This window comes from Apis mellifera, linkage group LG15 (genome assembly GCF_003254395.2).
Source record: "Apis mellifera strain DH4 linkage group LG15, Amel_HAv3.1, whole genome shotgun sequence".
Classification (NCBI taxonomy): Eukaryota; Metazoa; Arthropoda; class Insecta; order Hymenoptera; family Apidae; genus Apis; species Apis mellifera.
Window position 1 is genome coordinate 8,943,443 of NC_037652.1, and position 13,896 is coordinate 8,957,338.

Sequence of the window (13,896 nt, forward strand, 5' to 3'; positions counted from 1 at the left end):
ATATTCCTCCCTTCGTCCGTTTCTTTCGAGGAAAAAATTTCTCTTTTTTCTTCTTCTTCTTCTTTCGAGATGCAAATACTTTTAATACACGAAATTTAATCGATCGAAAAAGATTTTAAAATGTATATAATAATGCAAGCTCGATTTAACGCTTTTATATAATTAGTATAAAAAATTAATTTAAATTTTGGGCGCTTTTTAATTTTTTAAAAATATTTTTAAATAATTATTAAATATATATTTATTTAAATATATATAAATATTTTATTCTAATAAAAATAAATATTGCAAAAAAAAACATAAATATATATTTATATTTTATAAAATAAATAATAAATAATAAATAATAATAAATTAAAAATAATAAAATAAAAATTAAAAAATAATTATAAATTAATTATAATTTAATTAAATTTACGTTAAAATTTTATACTAATATTTGACGCAAAATTACGTTAGAGATTAATTAAAGGATCGAAATATTCGATCCAGAATTTTCCATCCTTCGTAAAAAGTTACACAAAGATTCTTTGGAAATATCTATGTATACAAATACGCGTACATTTTCACGGATATTTTCACTTGTATTTTTTTTCCCCCTCCCCCCCTTCAGATATTCGCCGGACACGCATTCGCGGAAATCGTAAATTAAATAGAAACGCGATTATATCTATCCATCGTCCAATTTCCCATAGTGATCCCATAGATTTAGAAAAGAGCACGCGTGAGTTTAACGCGAGCGGAACACGAGCTCGAACGATATTTTTCACAAATTCGCAGTCCGGTTAATTCCGTAGTTTTTCAGCTAACCATCCCCCCTCCTCCTCCCCTCCCGCGTGAAACGTGGCGCGCGCTAGAATCCCGGATCAAACTGCCGGAGAACCTCGGCCTACCCCCTCCACTCCAATCTGTGTACATCGCGTTGTTTTCCACTCCTTTCCGTTTAAAGAACAGCAAGAACAGTGAAGGATATCTCGAAGGATATCCTTAATTACATATGAAATATATTCGCGACAATTTCTTTTTTTTTCTTCCCCTTTTTCAACAAGATTTTCAGAATCGATCGATGTGATATCGGTTCCCGGGTACGATCGAGATAAACACTCGAGAACGCAATTTTTAAACCGTACAAAAGGTCGATTGTCACCCGCACTCGTTGGCTCGAGACCCTTCTCTCTCGGCCAAGAGAGAACTCGATTACAGTTCCTACGCACGCGAACTATAGTTTACGTTCTTTTTTTTTTTTTTCAATTCCCCCGAAAATTCGCGAATCACTTCATTTCGACCGATGTAACGATAAATCCGGCGTAACCGCAATCGTGGAAAAATTTCGTCCAGCTTCGATCGCTTATCGTGACTGTATCGATATATATATATATATTCGTCAGCGAATATACCGAATTATCAGTTCTTTGGTAGACTATTTTTTTACCCTGTTTCTTTGTAATTAGCGTTCGATCGAAAAGGGTATTTCGATTGGAAGATCGATTCTTTCGATAGTTTTTTCTTTTCTACGAGGTTAAGCGAACGTTTCCTTCTCTCTAACGCTAATTAACAAGCAAGGTTGAACGAGGGAGTCGCGTGTTTGCGTCCTCGCATAATGCTCGAAGAGCTTCTCACCTCCTCCTCCTCGAATTAACCACCGACCAAGTTGTTAACGTCTGACCGTCTTCGAGTAAAAAAGAAAACGCCTCTTCTCTTTCTCCTAGCTTTCGAAAACAAAAGTCGTCGTCTTTTTGGTTTTTCACGCGCAGATATGGATAGTTGCGTCGAAAGTTTTTCGTTATCCGACCATCTCTGCGAAAATTTCCATTCCGGGGGCACTGTTTCCAAGGATGCGATTCCTACTCGTTCCGTCTGTGTCGTCCCCTTTCGCCACAACTGGCTCAATTCCCTGTGTGATTCTCCGTATATTCGAATCTTTCGGATAGCGTGGGTCATTCCTAATACGAGCCGATATTGGAAAAATGTGAAATTTTGCGGATAGACCGCACCGAATTTGTAAGATTTTTCGATATTTCCGTTAACGAAGGGGGGCTCGAGTTTTTCGTCGTTGAAAAAAAAAAAACGAGCTCGATTCGATATTCTTCCCGTACGAGATGGGCAAAGTAGAAAGAATCGAAGTTTGGCCACGAAAATTTGAAATTCACGCCCGGAAACAAGCGCTATATTCTTTCGAGGATCGTTGGAGAAAGGAAACGTGTATCGGGAGAAAAATTGGCAAGCTTCGACTTGGAAATTAAAGGGGAAGGAATCAAACGACGGGACGATTGGGAATCGCCGCGCGAAAGTATACATTTCACGCGCTGTGGGACGCGAAAGTGTGGAGGAGTGGGGGGCGTGCGTGAAACCGCGATATCGAAACATTGGTTAAAAAGAAATGTGCGCGCGCATCGACGGAACGAGTGGAGATTAGAGAGCGCGTTGTATACCATTTGTACAAGGACGAGCGAGAAACTACGACGCGACACACCGGTCACAGTACAGTATAGTCGGTGACGAAAAATTGGACGAGGCGGAACAATGCGCGTACGAATAAAAACTTGGTTCCCCGAATAATGGTGTGTATAGGTGCACTATGGAAGCGGCTGTACTCGACGAACGCGTGTTTAACGTGCTCGAACGAAAGAGGCGAAAGAGAAGGGAGAAGGAGAGAGAACGAAAGAGAGAGAGAGAGAGGAACGAAGGCATCGACGCTTGCTTCGTTCAAGTAGTGGCGTGGTACAAAAACATCCTCGATACCGTACTGACGACGCGTTCACCGACTCTTGACTCGTGAACGTTTATATCTCGGATTCTCAACGATTATACCCGCTCGCGAGAAATAAGAGTCGAGAATCGATCCCGAAAAGGGACGATTCTCCAAGAAATTTCTTCCCTCGCCGTAATACGTTATTATTATTTATCGCTCGAAAATAATTCACGAATATCTCGTATTCCATTCTGTGTGTAGAATCCGTCCACTTGCGTTCCAACGGTAATATCCCAGGATTACGAATAAAATAGTGTTGTTTGTACGTGCGTGAACAGACGAGGACCCTCTTCCTCTCCCTTTTCCCTGAAAAAACATTCTTGTAAAATAGGAATTACGAGTAAGATTTTTGGGATGAAGCGAGAAGATATACGGTCGAAAAAAATTTTACTCTTTAATAAATAATAAGATCGTAATTTTATAATTATTATCCGTATCCGCCGCGTCCGCGAACGAGTTTTGTCTCTCGCGCAAAATGAATTTTGTTTCTGTTTTTTGAATAAAAAAAGGGGGAGAGGGGAGGGGGGGGGGAGCACGCATTAAAAATATTTCGCGTACTTTCTGGGTGGAAAATTTATTTTCATTGCGCATTGCATTCGTAATATCGTAGATTTAATTATTTAAATACGGTTTACATATTTATATATGTATATATATATATATACACACGTATACGGACAAAATAGAGATGAAATTATTTTACTGTCATATTCGACATTTTGAAATATCTGAGATTCAACTCGAAATATTTGTATCCATTAGTCGATGGAAATTACCAAATTCCAATATTACTTAGGAATTTAATACAACATTTCTTTCGTTATAACGCTTTCGACAGCATCACCATCATTATTATTATTATTGTTGTTATTGTTATTATTATTATTATTATTCGATCTTTCGACAATAATGCAAAATATAATCCGCGATAAACGATTATTATTTATCGATCGAAAATATATAAATTGTCTTTCTTTTCCCAATTTTCTTTTAACCAACAATAATTAATTCGAACGATTAGAACGAAGAGATTGAATGAACGCGACAACAATAAGATTTTTCATCAACGTTCGTTCATTCGTTCTCCTTTTCAATCAGGATGTCGAACATCGAGGACCAATGCGAAACGTTCTCCCAAAAAAAGGAAGGGAGGATGTGCGCTCGACGTTTTTAAACAGTTTTGCTCGAAAGATTGAATCGCGCAAAGTGGATCGGAATTGTCCCTATGAATTTTCCTTTCCACGGATTCATTGTCTATTGAAATTCAACCTCTCCCTCCCCCCTCAAATATTCCCATTCGTTGAATCTTAAACCCCACGGGTTTAACGGGATACCTCCCTCTAACCCTTGTTTCGATCCTTTCCCCTCTTTCGTTGCGTGTAATCTCCGCGCTTACTTCTTACTTTATTTTATTATAAAAAAAGCGAAAAAAGAAAAGAAGAAAAAAGTAAAGCAAGAGTATCTTTTCTTCTCGTCCACCTGTTATTTAGACAGACTTCTTCTTGTTCAAGTTAAACGTGAAAAAACGTTGGAAGATCGATATCGATAAAATTTGCGGCAACGTCAAATTCCTGGGATTCCCTCGGCTTCGTTCAAAATTCGTTCAAAATCGAGAAAGAAAAAATGGTTTATTGGAAAAAAAAGAAGAAGGGAAGAAAGAAGTGTTTTTTTTTTCCTTCTATCGTTAATGTCGAAAATAATTGCAATTAGAAGCGATTTAATTAACGAACTCGTGTAACTCGGCATTTCTAATACGAAATGCTTCTCCGTCGATGTATTTTTCGATCGTATACTCGCACATATATTCGCACATAGCTTCGCATAGGATCGATATCGGGACATTTCCCGGCCAGGTATCGCCCACGCTCAACCACCGACGCATAATTGGCATATTCACTTCCGAATTCGGTTAGACACAGGTACGGGAGAAATGCAAAATGCTTCCTGCCTCGAGAAATTATCGCGTCCTACTTGGAAATTTATACGTCCACCGATAGGTGGCCGATCGTCGTCGATTTAATTTAACCCCGTTTAATAACGTTACGATTTTTCGTTCGTTTGTACTTTCTCTTTTTGTACGACGCGCAACACTTCGGATCAACGATCGATGGAACGAAGGCGGGATGGAAATTTTCGGGGGACAATGTCGAGTGGAGCGCCGCGTGGCGGCGGAACAATCGATAAGATCCGAGTCGGTAACAATTATCGAGCGAGCCAAGATCAGTTGATCAAAATACCCGAGCGATTTAGATCGGTCTCAATTAGGCAGACTCGGCGGGGACAATATATAACCCGGCACACAAGTCTCCTCGCCTCGTTCCTCTCCGATTCGATCAATCTGATTCTCGGAGATTTTAGTCCCGATCAATTAGAGACGAAGCTCGAGGCAAACAATTCGCCTCGCGATTTCCCAATACCGGCGACACAACTCTTACCAAACCAATCGTCTCGAGTTTCTTGCCTCTCCCCTCTCTTCCCCTTCTCCCCCGAAACTAGTAAATTAGAATTTTGCCCCGTTTCGCGCGACGAATTCGAATCTCCTCGAACGACGGCGACGGCGACGCGACAGTGTTGCCGAGTCGACGACTCGGTGCTCGCCCCGCGCCGCGTGCCATTGTCTCCACGATGCGTGCGGATGAATACGCTACGTTGCACCTGTGCGATGGAACGAGGGACGTAATAATATCCCCAGAGGCGGTCCCACGGCTTCTATTTATCTTTCGAGCTGGCTACGATAGGCGCGTCGCGTTGTCGGATTATGAGCCGCTCGTCGGTTATCTGAAAGTTTAAAGAGCGGACCGAATGAACGAGTTACGGCGTAATAATGTACGCCCTTTCTTTATACGCGGCTACCTCTGGTTGCTAGGGTGGGGGGAGCGGGAGGAAGAGCGGGAAAGGGAAAGAAAGAGGGGGTTATACGTAAATAGGGAGCGCCACTTTTGAAATCAAGTAAGAAAGAGAATAGAAACGGGAGAGTAAGAAAATTAGGAAATTATCGTTTTGAGAAAACTTTCGTATGTAAAGGAAGTAATAACGAATTGAAACGAAGTTTCGAAGAGGAAAAAATTGTTACGTTCGTGAGTGTTGTTAAAACGAGTCGTGTGGTTAATTCAATTATCCACTCTTTTCATTTTTTTATATACATGTATCGTTAAAACGTAGAATTTAATGGCATTGTGTATTTATTTCATATTTATTATTTTTAATTCGGCCAGTTAAAAGCAAGAATCGTGTACGTGGCCGAGAAACGAAAATTAAACAGCGCGCGAGTGAAACGCGACGAGGCCAATGATAAAAAATAACTGGGAATAATTATTCCGCGTGGATCTGGGCTTTTTCTTCGTCGAAACGATGAAACGAAACGTGCCGCGAGAACGAACCAAATTTCTCGTCTAAATACGACGTCCGGATAAATGCAAACGTCTCTCCCTCCCCCCCAATGCATGTGTCGCCCAATTTTTTCCAAAAATTCTTATTTGTTACGAAACAACGAAATGTCATGTGGGTGAAAGCGCGGACAAACGCGGAGAAAGGACAAAAACGAAACGTCTGAATTGTAAAAAAAAAAAAAAGGGGGAAAAAAATTGATAAATGAACGGAAAAAAAAGATAAAGCGTGGTAAAAAAAAAAAAAAAAAAAGTTCCGGTCAGCGAAATATTTCAGTGTTATCGTTGAATATTAGTATAACATTTTTCAAGTCTTTTAGAAAAATTTAAAAACGCGATATTTCTGTTAAAAATAATAATAATAAACGGGAGGCGTTTTCTGATAATTTTGATATTTTAAAAAAAAAAAAAAAAGGTAAAAATAAAATCTATCCCCGTTTATTTTCCAATTTTTTTCCTCGATTACAATTTTTAATCGTATTCGTTTCGGCGATTCTAAGGATTCTCCTGTCTCTCTCTCTCCGTTTTGTTTTCCATGTTCATTCCGATCGATCGATTTGTTCGTAATAGACTGGCACAATGGCAGCAGCCCAATCGGTGGATTTTCGAGGTTAGGAACCCCGGCGAAGATCAAATTCTATAACTCGTCGCCCGATCCAAATTTCATTTTCTCTTCGGTATGGAGAAAGCTGGATTTAGTTATCTTAGTCTTTCCTTACATCGTACAATCCGATGTATGGAAAAGGCGATACTCCTCCATCTTTTATTTCTCTCCAAAATTGCCTCGGCTTTTAAACAAAATTGAAAGAACGCGGTGCTTATGTATTTTTTTTTCGAAACATAAAGAGTTATATACTTCAACAAGTTTCCAACAAGTTTTCGAAAAAAATGCTGTGAAAATATGAGGGGGGGGGGGAATAGAAAAGAAAAAAACATCCAAAATTTCAAACACGATTATTCTTCCAAAAAATTGCCTCGTCTTTTAAACAAAAATGCTTACATATTTTTTCGAGCCAAAATTTCCAAATTTTAGAAAATTTCAAACACGATTATTCTTCCAAAAATTGCCTCGTCTTTTAAACAAAAATGCTTACATATTTTTTCGAGCCAAATTTTAGAAAATATAAGAGGGGAGAATAGAAAAGAAAAAAATATTAAAAATTTCAAACACGATTATTCTTTCAAAAATTGTCTCGTCTTTTAAACGAAAATGCTTACATATTTTTTCGAGTCAAAATTTCCAAATTTTAAAAAATATAGGGAGAGGAATAGAAAAGAAAAAAAACATCGAAAATTTCAAACACGATTATTCTTCCAAAAATTGCCTCTTTTAAACAAAAATGCTTATATATTTTTTCGAGCCAAAATTTCCAAATTTTCGAAAATATAGGGGAAGGAATAGAAAAGAAAAAACAATCGAAAATTTCAAACACCAAAATTTCCAAATTTTGGAAAACAATAAATACTAGAATTTTAATGGTATGGAAATATTAATATAGGGGGTAAAGAAATTCGAATAAAAAAAAAAAAGGAAATATCGAAACACGATTATTCTTCCAAAAATTGCCTCGTCTTTTAAACAAAAATGCTTACATATTTTTTCGAGCCAAAATTTCCAAATTTTAGAAAATATAGGGGGAGGAATAGAAAAGAAAAAAATATCGAAAATTTCAAACACGATTATTCTTCCAAAAATTGCCTCGTCTTTTAAACAAAAATGCTTATATATTTTTTCGAGCCAAAATTTCCAAATTTTCGAAAACATAAGAGGGGAAAATAGAAAAGAAAAAAATATCGAAAATTTCAAACACGATTATTCTTCCAAAAATTGCCTCGTCTTTTAAACGAGAATGCTTATATATTTTTTCGAGCCAAAATTTCCAAATTTTCGAAAACATAAGAGGGGAAAATAGAAAAGAAAAAAGTATTGAAAATTTCAAACACGATTATTCTTCCAAAAATTGCCTCGTCTTTTAAACGAGAATGCTTATATATTTTTTCGAGCCAAAATTTCCAAATTTTCGAAAACAATAAATACTAGAATTTTAATGGTATGGAAATATTAATATAGGGGTTAAAGAAATTCGAATAAAAAAAAAAAGGAAATATCGAAACACGATTATTCTTCCAAAATTGCCCGGCCTTTTAAACGAAATTGCAAAAACACGGTGCTCACATTTTTGTTTCGTGGAAAAATTTCCAATAAATTTTCGAAAAAACATAATAAACTAGAATCATTTAACCATGGAAATACCACGGGGGAAAGAGATTCGAATGAAAAAAAAAAAATTATAATAAGAAATTCGAGTATATCTTATTCTCGTTACAATTTCTTATCCTTGTTATACGAACAATTGGTATTACAACGCGGGATAACCTGATACAATCGATAGACTCCGTCCTCGATTCCATCCGAACGGAACGCACCTCGTCCGTCGCGTCGAATCAATTATTTTCGCGCCAGGGTCTCGGATATCCGAATGGGCGGATTCCTATAAGAAGCGAGACCGCTTTGTCGCGAATTATACGATAGAAAGAAACGCTGGAGAGAGAGAGGGGCGAAGGGATTGGGAGGTGAAGATAAAAGCGCATGAAAATAGAAGGCGTCCCAGAAGGTTCTCGAGAAAGTGAAAAAGTTCTCTCTCTCCCTCTCTCTCTCAAGGTAATAAACGGACGATAGCGAAAACTTTGATATTCGTTCACTCGTTACGCGAGCAACGTCTGGAATAAACGAGTAACGGCGCAATAGAATCAACATAATCCGATTATCCCCGCTCTCCCCGATCGTATCCCCAGATAACGCGATGATACGAGGTATCCGGAACGCTCGTACGTAATCCTGACAACATCTGCATCCGCCGCTTTCTTTCTTCTCGACGCGCGCATATATATATATATTTATATATATATATATATGTAAATCGAGTCGCACGGAAGCTTTCGACATCGCTTTGCTCTCCGACTATGTGATTGTTTTTGTTAGAAGACCGCCCCCTTACGGGAGGCGAATGGGTAAATCCGTAACGGTAAAGAAGATCTCGTCCCGTTTCCAGGACTGGCCTGGCTCGCGCCTCGAGAAACGAGGCGAAGCAAGGAGGGGAGAGACGAAAAAGAAAGATAAAAAAGAACGTTGTCCACAATCATCACGGCTATTGCTCGCAACGTATATTAGAAAACGGTTCGATACAAAAATTTATTTCAGATATTACTCGCAATATTATTTCCACGATAGATTTATTCTAAACGGAGAATCGCTAAAATTGAATCTTAGATCGAAGTAATCGAATTTTCCAAGCTTACCTACATTTTCCGCAATTTCCTTTCGTCCCAAATTTCTCTCGATACGAAGCGTTTAATGTTGATAATAATATTAATCTATAACTTTTATACTATAATATATTTCCGACTAGAATCGATTCGATCGAAAATCGCAGAAATGGTCGTCGAAGTTGCGAGGAACAACCATAACAGACGCGTGTCGTCGCGGCGAAGAAACAAGAGAGAGTGTTTGCGTGTCTCTCTACGTACGTGCCACGCGTCCGGATTCGCGAACAGTTGTCCCGTTTCCCACCTCTCGACTTCTGGGGGAAAGGGTGGGAGAAGATGGTACGTATACACACGTATATATATAGAGGAGAATAGGCGGTTGGAAGAAGGCAGTTTGTTTTTCTCGCGGCTCGTTCTGCCGGGCGTCGAGGTATTCCGCGAAACGTTTGTCACGGAAAACAGACGTAAAATGTACGCGAGTGTTGTTCTCGCCGCGACCTCCCGCCTCGCCTCCTCTCTCAGTCATTTCCCCCCCGAGGCTCGAGGAAGCGCCTCCCCGTGAACATTGCCTCCTCCTCCTCCTCCTCCTTCTCCTACCAGACTGTTTCACCGCTAAAATATTAACTCCATTACCAAATGACGCCGCGCCACACCTCGTTCCACCTCGAAATCGGTCGCCATTTCTCGCCGACCGAAGAAGAAAAAAAGAGAGAGAGAGAAAGAGAGAGAGAGATCCATCGAGCCTTCTCCTCTCTTCCCTCTTCCCTTCCCTTGTTTTTCTTTCTCTCCGCGTCGATACGTCGTTTGTCGACCGGAGAGATTCACGAGACCAACTTCCTCCTCCTCCTCCTCCTCCTCCTCCTCTCCTTCCTTCTCTTCTTTCCCCCTCCCTTTCCTTCTGGACTAGGCGACTTTTCGTTGTAAAAGCGAAATGGTGTCGCACCGGTCGGAGCTTTATCCTGGGAAGAAAGGACAGGTCGGATTGGAAGCGAAGCACTTTAGCGATTAGCGACACCCCCGCATTATACCGTTCACCGTCCCTCCTCCCTTCTGAGAAGAGAAGAGGGGAGAGAGAGAGAGAGAGAATCTCGAGAGGGAATTTTTCGAAATTGTTGGGCCGCGCCATTCGGGGAATGAACCCGACCGACTCGATCGGATTTAGGCGGGAGGGGGGAGGGGAGGGGGAGGAAAGCGCGTGGTTTCTGGGTTAACGGGCTACCTGTCGCGAGACCTAGCCCGAATCGGAGCCGAGCGGAACACGGTAACTTTGATAATCCGAACTAATTAAAGCGGGCAAACGTTTGAATAGGCGACACAAGGGTTTAGCGGCTAATTGAAATTGTCACGAATGTTTGTGGAAAAATTCTTCCACTCCTCGCGAGGATTCGAGGGGGGGGGGAGAGAAGATTCGAGTCGTTCGATATTTTTTCTCTTTCTCTCTGTCTCTTAACGTCGCCTCTTAACCGCATCCTACACTTTCCCTTAATTAAAACCTAATCCACGAAGCCTCGAATCTACTCGCGGGCTCGATGATCGTTTCGTTTCATGGATTTAAAACCGCGTGTGTTTAATTAAGAGATTGAATTATCGAAATCGAATCTTTCTTTCTTTTTTCTTTTTTTTCTTCTTTCTTCTTTAAACCGAACTTTTCCCCGATATCAAAAAGGCTTTCGAGGTTTATCGTTTTGTTGTTGTTGTTTGCCCAGTTTGCCCCCGATATTACGACGGCAAAATTAAAGGGGACGCGTTACGCGTTACGTTGTATAAGAAGAGCGATAAATTTTAATTATCCGATACTTTACCCGCTACATTGTCTTTCCCCTCCCCCCCTTGCCCTCCCTCCGCCTTGAATAACTGGAAAATAGAGTAGAGATGGAGCTTAGGTGTATACGAGAGAAATAATAGCAGGGGAGAGGGAGGAGGAGAAGGGATATCGGTTAATAATTGGCGCGACCGAATTAAAAAGAAGGTAAGCCGCGCTTAATAAAATCCGATCCCTTGACGTACGAGACGATACGGTTTTATACGCCGTTATTTGTCAATTTCGGCCATCGCCGCGAACGCCAATTATTCGATCCTCCATTTTCCCCCGACGCTTCGATCGATTTTTTCGCCGAACGAGAAACGGTCCTTCCACGTTCTTCGACGCAGTTCTAACACGTTTCGAGTCTCTCCAACTTTCTTTTTCTTTTTTCGCTTGGAAATTTTCTATGTAAAGGGTGTCCCAAAATTAACGCAAGATTTGAATTAAATGTAAAAGAGAGTTTTTAAAATATTGTTCGATAATGAAGTATATAAAGGATGTCCCAAAATTAACGCAAGATTTGAATTAAATGTAAAAGAGAGTTTTTGAAATATTATTTTTAAAATATTGTTGAAGTATATAAAGGGTGTCCCAAAATTAACGCAAGATTTGAATCAAATGTAAAAGAGAGTTTTTAAAATATTATTTTTAAAATATTGTTCGATAATGAAGTATATAAAGGGTGTCTCAAAATGTAAAAGAGAGTTTTTAAAATATTATTTTTAAAATATTGTTGAAGTATATAAAGGATGTCCCAAAATTAACGCAAGATTTGAATTAAATATAAAAGAGAGTTTTTAAAATATTATTTTTAAAATATCGTTCGATAATGAAGTATATAAAGGATGTCTCAAAATTAACGCAAGATTTGAATCAAATGTAAAAGAGAGTTTTTGAAATATTATTTTTAAAATATCGTTCGATAATGAAGTATATAAAGAGTGTCCCAAAATTAACGCAAGATTTGAATCAAATGTAAAAGAGAGTTTTTAAAATATTATTTTTAAAATATTGTTCGATAATGAAGTATATAAAGGGTGTCCCAAAATTAACGCAAGATTTGAACTAAATATAAAAGTAAATAAGAGTTTTTAAAATATTATTTTTAAAATATTGTTCGATAATGAAGTATATAAAGGGTGTCCCAAAATTAAAATTAAAAGAGAGTTTTTGAAATATTATTTTTAAAATATTGTTCGATAATGAAGACACGTTGTTGTCATCTTATAACGCTCAATTTTTACTAATTCTAAACTCTCTCAGCTATCAAACTGTTCTTTTTTCAGGCTTGCCAACAACTTGATGCAAAAATGGCGGCAAATTCAAACTCTTTATCTTCGGATAAGTGTCAAAATTTTTAATCGAAATCTTCCAGCGGAGAGAAGTCAGTTTCTTGGCAAGTAAGCAAGCTGTGCGCACTAAAAATTGTTTTTCGCGCCGGAATTTAGTTTGTCGAGGTGGTAGGGAGCGCGCGTTAAGAAAATATAGCGGCGCCTCGCTCTATAGAATTCGTTTCCCGCTTTAAAACGGGGGGATTTGAAAAGTTTCGAAATTGCTTCTTGTTAAAAGGACTTTCTCATTCTTGCGACGTTCGCCTCGCGAGATATTGCCTTTTACCCTCCCGCCCCCCGTGATCGAAGTATATATCATAAACTTCCCCCCCTAATAAGTATGCAATCCCCAAAATCCTGGCCAAGTTTCGTTTATCAAAGTTGCGGCTCGCGCTACGAGCGGCCGAAATCGAGGCATCCACCGAAAATCCGCTCGACTATGAATATGAATTTCACCCACATTTCTCCCACCCCTTTTCCCTTTCAAACAGAAATTTAATCGTTCTCAAGACGAGTCGACATTTAAAAAAAAAAAAAAATTGTAATTTTCTTCTTCTTCTAAAAGTTATACCTTTTATTTCTCCATCTATTTTGTGTATGATTTTTTACATATTTATCTGTATTCAATTCAATGTTAATTTTTCCTATATAACTTAATTATATCTTGTTGTAAATTGAAATAATATTTAAAGAAGAATTATATAATATGTTTTCTAAATCTGCGTATAATCTTAGATTCAAATTTAATCGTTCGCGCCCTCAAGACGAGTCATTTAAAAAAAAAAAAAATTGTAATTTTCTTCTTCTTCTCAAGTTATACCTTTTATTTCTCCATCTATTTTGTGTATGATTTTTTACATATTTATATTCTGTATTCAATTCAATGTTAATTTCTTTCTATATAACTTAATTATATCTTGTTGTAAATTGAAATAATATTTAAAGAAGAATTATATAATACGTTTTCTAAATCTGCGTATAATCTGAAAATCGGAGAAAAATTAAATTTCCAATTAGATTCAAATTTAATCGTTCGCGCCCTCAAGACGAGTCATTTAAAAAAAAAAAAAAATTGTAATTTTCTTCTTCTTCTCAAGTTATACCTTTTATTTCTTCATCTAATTTGTATATAATTTTTTACATATTTATATTCTGTATTCAATTCAATGTTAATTTTTCCTATATAACTTAATTATATTTTATTATAAATTGATATAATAACGAATTAAAGAGTAACAATAAAATCTTGTTTTCTAAATCTTCGTAATCTGAAAATCGGAGAAAAATTAAATTTCCAATTAGATTCCTTAAATAAAGATTCCTTCGTCATTCGATAAATTTTTTCGTTAAGGAAGC

The 13,896-nt window shown here is 38.0% G+C and overlaps 1 long non-coding RNA gene across 2 annotated transcripts; it reads right to left on the reverse strand.

Moving 5' to 3' along the window:
• Positions 1-445: 445 nt before the first annotated feature.
• LOC102656553 lies at positions 446-11,656 on the reverse strand. Of its 2 annotated transcripts, none has more exons than XR_409749.3 (2): positions 9,439-11,656; positions 446-3,058 (listed from the first exon to the last, which is right to left on the reverse strand). It is a non-coding gene; the product is annotated as an uncharacterized LOC102656553 (long non-coding RNA). The 2 variants fall into 2 exon arrangements; XR_001705716.2 differs by lacking the exon at positions 446-3,058 and adding an exon at positions 3,348-5,530.
• Positions 11,657-13,896: the final 2,240 nt, after the last annotated feature.